General features: G+C 39.5%; 1 non-coding gene across 1 annotated transcript; it reads right to left on the minus strand.

The window, feature by feature from the left end:
• Positions 1-4958: 4958 nt before the first annotated feature.
• On the minus strand, positions 4959-5065 carry LOC145103388 (small nucleolar RNA R71). The gene has a single exon (XR_013706482.1). It is a non-coding gene; the product is annotated as a small nucleolar RNA R71 (small nucleolar RNA).
• Between the last annotated feature and the right edge of the window lie 1891 nt (positions 5066-6956).

Genomic DNA, 6956 nt, shown 5'->3' on the forward strand with positions numbered 1-6956 from the left:
GTGGGTTGAATCCAATACTCAAAACTTATGAGCACTCATGAGTATTGTAGCAACACTTTGCTATGTCCAACATCTTAGACATCTACAACCAACTACATGATAGTCTTGATTCATATCTACTACCAACATATGACCGACTGTGGAAAATTTGAATAATATGAAAATTTGAATAAAATGAAATGATAGTAAACGATTGACAAAAGATAGCAACACTTTACTCATAAATAAACAAAAACTTTTATTCATCATCAAATGTCAATTACACTTTACACATTTCAAAGCTATCTAACTACTAAAACTAATATCATCCTTCAGACATATGCGCCTCGCATGCTGGAGATGCTTAACCCTACCCAGTCCCTTCGTGAGGGGATCGGCCAGGTTCTCATCCGATGATACCCTCTTTGCAACGAGGAGTCCTTCTTCTATTCGATGTCTGATGAAATGGTATTTTCTATCGATGTGTCTGATCTCCGGTGATCCCTTGGTTCCTTGGCTAAGGCAAATGCACTTTCACTATCACAGAAAATATCTATAGGCTTCTTTATAGCTGGTACAACTCCAAGGTCTCCAATGAAGTTCTTTAGCCATATAGTCTCCTTTGCGGCCTCGCTTGCCACTATATACTCTGATTCGCAAGTTGAATCAACCACTGTCTCCTGCTAGGAACTTTTCCAAGAAATTGCTCCTCCATTTAAGGTAAAGACCCAGCCTGACTAAGAGCGGAAATTATCCCTATCAGTCTGAAAGCTAGCATCAATGAACCCTACTACTCTCAAGTCATCACTCCCATCGAGGGAAGGGACCCAATCCTTAGTCATCCACAGGTACTTGAGAATGTTCTTTACCGCAATCTAGTGAGCCTTGCTAGGGTTCCCCTGATATCTGCTGACCATGCTCATTGCAAAGGCCACATCAGGACGAGTACAAGTCATAGCATACATGATCGAGCCTACAACGGAAACATATGGTACTCGACTCATATTTGCTATCTCAGCCTTTGTACTCGGGCTCTGAGTCTTACTAAGTCTGGCGTTACTCTGGATCGGTAACTCTCCTTTCTTGGAATTCTGCATTCTGAAGCTATTTGACACCTTCTCCATGTTGGTACCCTGACTAAGTCCAATTAGTCTTTTACTCCTGTCTCTCAAAATCCTTATCCCTAGGATATAGGCAGCTTCTCTAAGGTCCTTCATAGCAAAACACTTCCCAAGCCAGGACTTCACTTACTGTAGTGTTGGGATGTCATTTCCTATGATTAGTATGTCATCTACATACAATACCAAAAAGCTAAGTATACTCCCACTAGCCTTGACATATACACAAGATTCATCTTCACTCCTCAAAAAACCAAACTCTTTGACTTTCTCATCGAAACAAAGATTCTATTTGCACCCGACTGTCTTACGACCTGGTACATTGTCAACCAAGTTCTAAACTTCATTATCATACATGGATTGTATCTCTCTGTCCATAGCCTCTTTCCATTTAGCAGCCTCAGGGCCTGCCATGGCATCCGTGTAGCTGTTAGGTTCATCCAGACTTACCAGTGTGCTATCACTGAGAAGTGTATCACCTTCCGCAGTAATATGGAAACCACAGTAATGCTTAGGTGCATTCCTAACTCTCTTGGAATGCCTCAGAGGTACAGACTCTTCTGTCAGATCCACAGGAGGTTCCTTTACCACTTGACTCTTGAATTTCTTCAAGGTCAATTTGCCTCCCACTGTTTCCTTGGCTCATGAACTCTTTCTCGCGAAAGACTCCTCTCCTTGCTACAAAGACCACATTATCACTAGGTCTGTAGAAGAGGTAACTGAAGGATCTTTGTGGGTAGCTGATGAAAATACACGTCTCATTTTGAGGTTCGAGCTTATCGTGAGACTTGCGCCTCACAAAAGCCTCGCAACCCCAAATCTTGATGTGGTCTAGATTGGGAACTTTTCTGGTCCACATCTCATGAGGTGTTTTCGCAACCTTCTTTGTAGGGACTAGATTAAGAATATGGGTGGCAGTCTCTAAGGCATACCCCCAAAAAGAGATTAGTAGCGAAGCTCGAGTCATCATGGAACGAACCATATCCAACAAGGTTCGATTGCGCCTCTCACCTGTGGTATCCTGGGAGGTGTCAATTGTGAGATAATCCCACATTCCTTAAGATAGTCAAGGAACTCTGTACTAAGATACTCACCACCTCGATCGGATCGAAGCATCTTAATGTTCCTGCCCAACTAATTCTCCACTTGCTATTTAAACTCTTTGAATCTTTCAAAGGTCTCTGACATATGCTTGATTAAGTAAACATATCCATATCTACTATAATAATTAGTAAAAGTCAAATAAAAGCGGTTAGCATCTCTTGTGGCAGTTCTGAAGGGTCCACACACATCAGTATGTATGAGATCCAACAAACCCTCACCCCTAGCACAAGTACCAGTGAAGGGTGACTTTGTCATTTTCCCATGCAAACATGATTCGCAACTATCATATGACTTTAGGTCGAATGACTCCAAGACTCCATCCTTTTTGAGTTGGCCTATGAGTTTCTTGCTTACATGTCCAAGACGACAATTCCATAATGATGCTTTATCCAAACTTGTGGAAGAATCGATACACAACACATTATTTCCTAGGTTATCTACAACCGACACAGTTTCATACACGCTGATATTGCCATATTTATACCTATTTTTAGGCAATATTTAAGTACATTTTTATTAATAAGTTGGTAATTTGTTTACAATAATGGTACTTATGGGCTTAAATGTTATTTGCAGCCAAAAAGAAGACATTTTGAAGAAAAAGGACTAAAAACGTTAAAGGAAGAAACTTTGGGAGTTAAAAGATTAAAGGACAAGAAAATCAGGAAAAAGCGTCTTCACGTCGTGAGCACTGGAAGATTCACGACGTGATAATAAGTTCTAGAAGATATGTACGCGGGTGAAGAAATCCTTGACAGGCACGGTTATCTGGAACTCACGACGTGAATATCTTATTATTCACGACGTGAATTATTAAAATCAGCAACTATATATATCCTTAACCATTATGAATTGGAGAGACTTTTGGCTAGAGAAAGGGGTTCCAAAAGGCGATTTTGAGCAGAAGAAAAGACCTGGAAAGAGGTTTTCAACACCAAAAGAGTGATGGTTCATAATTTAGTTTACTTATTTGTTACTTAGGAACATGTTTCACTATACTTTGATTTGTGTTAGTGTGTTGGTTGCTATTATGAGCAGTTGAATCTAGCTACTCTTGTTTAGCTAGATGAAGCTTCCAACTTATGAATAGCTTAATTTTTATGGATTTATTTAGTTGGTGAATTGCTTGTGTTTGATTTATAGTTACCTAGCATGCTTGTGTTTGTTTCTCTAATTGCTTGATTTTCATGTTCTGTGTAGCTTCGTGACCATTAACTGCATGAACTTGTTTACCTAATGATTTAGTGAACATTAAATTGTTAGAGCTAGGATTGACGAATCTCACTTAGTAATTAGAGTAAATAAACTTAGTTGATTTAAACGTGGATTGTGACTATAATTGCGTTTGCCTAATAAATCTTGCATAGCATATTCATATTCATAATTGGTTCTGTATTTAATTGTGTGTGACCATACATAGTTTGACATGAATTAGTTAATTATTGGTAAAGTTAGAATTAAATTACTAATACAATTAAAACCAACTTGATAATCCATAATTATTAGCTAGCCATAAGGACGAAGTGGATTCGAACTGGACAAGAGTGTTTTTACTTATTGATTGAATTTGAATTAAGTTCGTCTGATCTTGTAAAATCAGATAAAACCCTTTCTAAACTTGTTAATAATTAGGTTAATTTGATAGCAAGTAGATTAATTAGTAACACCGTTCCCTGTGATCGACACCCGACTTATCCGAGCTATACTGTAATCTGACTAGGTACACTGCCTATAAGTGCAGAGTTATTTTAAGTTTGTTAGGTTATAAATATCAAAATTAGTGGGTACTTTCGTGCACATCAATTTTTTGGCGCCGTTGCCAGGGAGCGGCGCGTTTATTAGTTTATTTAGTTGCATTAGATTAATCGACCCTTTTTGTGGGATAAAATGTACAAAATGTTAATTAGTTATTTATTTTTGTTTATTAGCTTAGTAACATATTATTTTAGCAAAAAAAAATTGATTTTTGTTTCTGTCACAGAATTCACGACGTGAGCTGTATAAACTCACGACGTGAGAACTTTAGTTTTTAGTTTTTAAGTATCTTCTTATTTTAGTTCAGTTTCATGTTTTTATTTTATCGAGTTACAGGAGTTCATGACCAGAGGATCTACCACACCTTTGGTGCCAGCAATTGAAGATCCCGAAGCTACACTTCACAAGAAGACTAATAAGAAGATGCCACTGCAAGAATTAAAGTCATCATTTTCAAGAAAGTCAGGAAAGAAGACAGGAGAGTCAAGTTCATCCTCAAGGCATAAGAGCAATTTTGAACACTTGGATCAAATACCCGTCCAAACCAAATCCGAATACGATACCGAGCCCGAATTTGAAGAACATACGAGCAAACCCGAGAACGAGCCAAGGAACGAGATGGCATCAATTGAAGAGATGTCCATGGGAGTTTACAAGAAGCGGATCCGAGAAGATGTGGGTCCCGGTTTAGTCCAACCCGCAATACCTGCCACTGCCACATTCGAGCTGAAGGGGCACATCTTGACTACACTGAAGGATATCCCATTTTTTTGGAAAGATCATGAGGATGCTTTTAAGCATCTAGATGAAGTCAATGACATTGCAGATTACTTCAATGTCCCAAATGTCAACAGAAACACCGTCTTGCTTAGGATGCTTCCCATTACTTTCAAGGGAGCTGCTAAAGAGTGGTTAAGATCACTTCCGCCGGGTACAATTACCACTTGGGCTCAAATGCGTGAGCAATTCCTGGACCAGTTTTGCCCACCATCCAAGATAACTAAACTCAAGAAAGCGATAGCCAATTTTGAGCAATAGCCGGGGGAGTCATTATACGAAGCATGGGAGCGGTACAAGGGCTTGCTCAGAAATTACCCTCAGCATGATCTAAATGTGCAACAAGAGATGTCAATCTTCTATGATGGGTTCAACGTTATGACAAGACAACTCCTTGACTCTTAAGGACCTTTGACAAAGAAAAATCCAAGGGAGGTCAAGGAGCTGATTGAAGAATTCGCGAAGCACTCTCGCGAATACCATAACCCTAGGCAAGATAGAATTAAAGGCGGTGGAGGAGCCCAAACTGAAGAAATAGCAGCCATGATGGGTATGCTAAATAATATGGACCGGAGGTTGACACAAATGGACCACTCAATTCATGCCATAAGAGTGGGTTGCGAGAGGTGTAGTGGTCCGCACTTGACCAAGGACTGCAATTTAGATGAGTTTGGGAACAGAAAAGCTCAAGTGTGCTACTCGAGTGGGGATAAGTTTGATGAAGACTGGAGGAAACCAAAGAAGGAGTGGCTGCCATATGAAGAGTATAAGAAGCAGAAAGAAGAGAAGTATAGGCAGACAGGTCGATGCTTTTATCAAAAGGAGCAGCCACCAGCTGAGAAGAAACCCGATCTAGAGACCATGTTGATGAAGTTTATGGAAGCTTCAGAAAAGAGACACGATGCTACTGATTCTGCTATTAATGAACAACAAACTTTAATAAATAATCAGCAAGCCTCCATCAATAACCTTGAAGTACAACTTGGTCAACTAGCCACTCTGGTTCATGAGAAGTTGTCCCCGAAAAATCCCGAAACGCAGGCCCAATCTCATGTAATGGCCATAGATACTGAAGAAGAGGCCATCTCTGAGTTCTTAGAAGCCTTAGAAGATGAACAACAACAACCCAATTCAAAGATGAAGAAGCCCAAGCTCGAAAATCAAGATGCTGTTGAATTTCAGAATTCACAACGTGAACCATATAAGTTCACGACGTGGGCCCGTCATGAACATAAAAATTTTATAGCTGGCTTGGTTCATCAGCCGCCTTTGCCTTTTCCTTCCCGAGCTGCCCTTAGTTCACTGGAAAGAGAGCATATAGAGTTTGTTAAGCACGTGAAGGGTATCTCGATTAATATTCCTTTTGTCGAGTCCTTATCAAAAATTCCCAAGCATCAAAAATTACTGCAAGACTTAATAGACACTCGCCAGAAATTAAAGAAGCATTCTAAGGTGATTCTAAGCGAGCAAAGCTCAAAAGCTGTGTTGGGAGATACACTTAAGAAAATGGGAGATCCTGGACGCCTCACTCTTCCGTATGAATTTGGTAACAAAATGAAGGTTAATGTTTTAGCCGATTCTGGGGCTAGCATTAATTTGATGCCTTATTCATTTTATCAAAAGTTGGAAATTCATAAGATGAAGGCTACAAGAATGACTATTCACATGGCGAACCGTTCAGTGACACAACCCCGGGGCATTGTGGAGGATATTTTAGTAAAAATTGGAAAATTTGTTTTTCCAATAGATTTTGTAGTGTTGGATATGAAGGAAGACCCCAATGTTCCAATTATCGTTGGTCGTCCATTGCTTAACACTGCTGAAGCTCTTGTTGATATTCGTGAGTCCAAGCTCACCTTGAGGGTGGGTGATGACAAAGAAATTTTTGGGATAGAACATGGCTTTCAAAGGAATCATGTTCAAGAAGAGGTGTTCACAATTAATGAAGACAATGAACTAGAAGAACTAGAAAAGCTTATGGAGGACGAGATCAAGACAGTTCATCAAGTCAAAAGAACAAAATTAACCAAGAGCATCTGTTCTATATTTGGTTGAAGTCATTGCTTACAAGAATCCACCTTATTGGGTAAGCAAGGAAGAACTAGAAAAGCTTATGGAGGAACAAAATTAACCAAGAGCATCTATTCCATATTTGGTTGAAGTCATTGCTTCCAAAGGAATCATGTTCAAGAAGAGGTGTTCACAATTAATGAAGACAATGAA

The sequence above is a fragment of the Lactuca serriola genome, chromosome 4 (genome assembly GCF_051521515.1).
Source record: "Lactuca serriola cultivar US96UC23 chromosome 4, Lser_US96UC23_V15, whole genome shotgun sequence".
Lineage (NCBI taxonomy): Eukaryota > Viridiplantae > Streptophyta > Magnoliopsida > Asterales > Asteraceae > Lactuca > Lactuca serriola.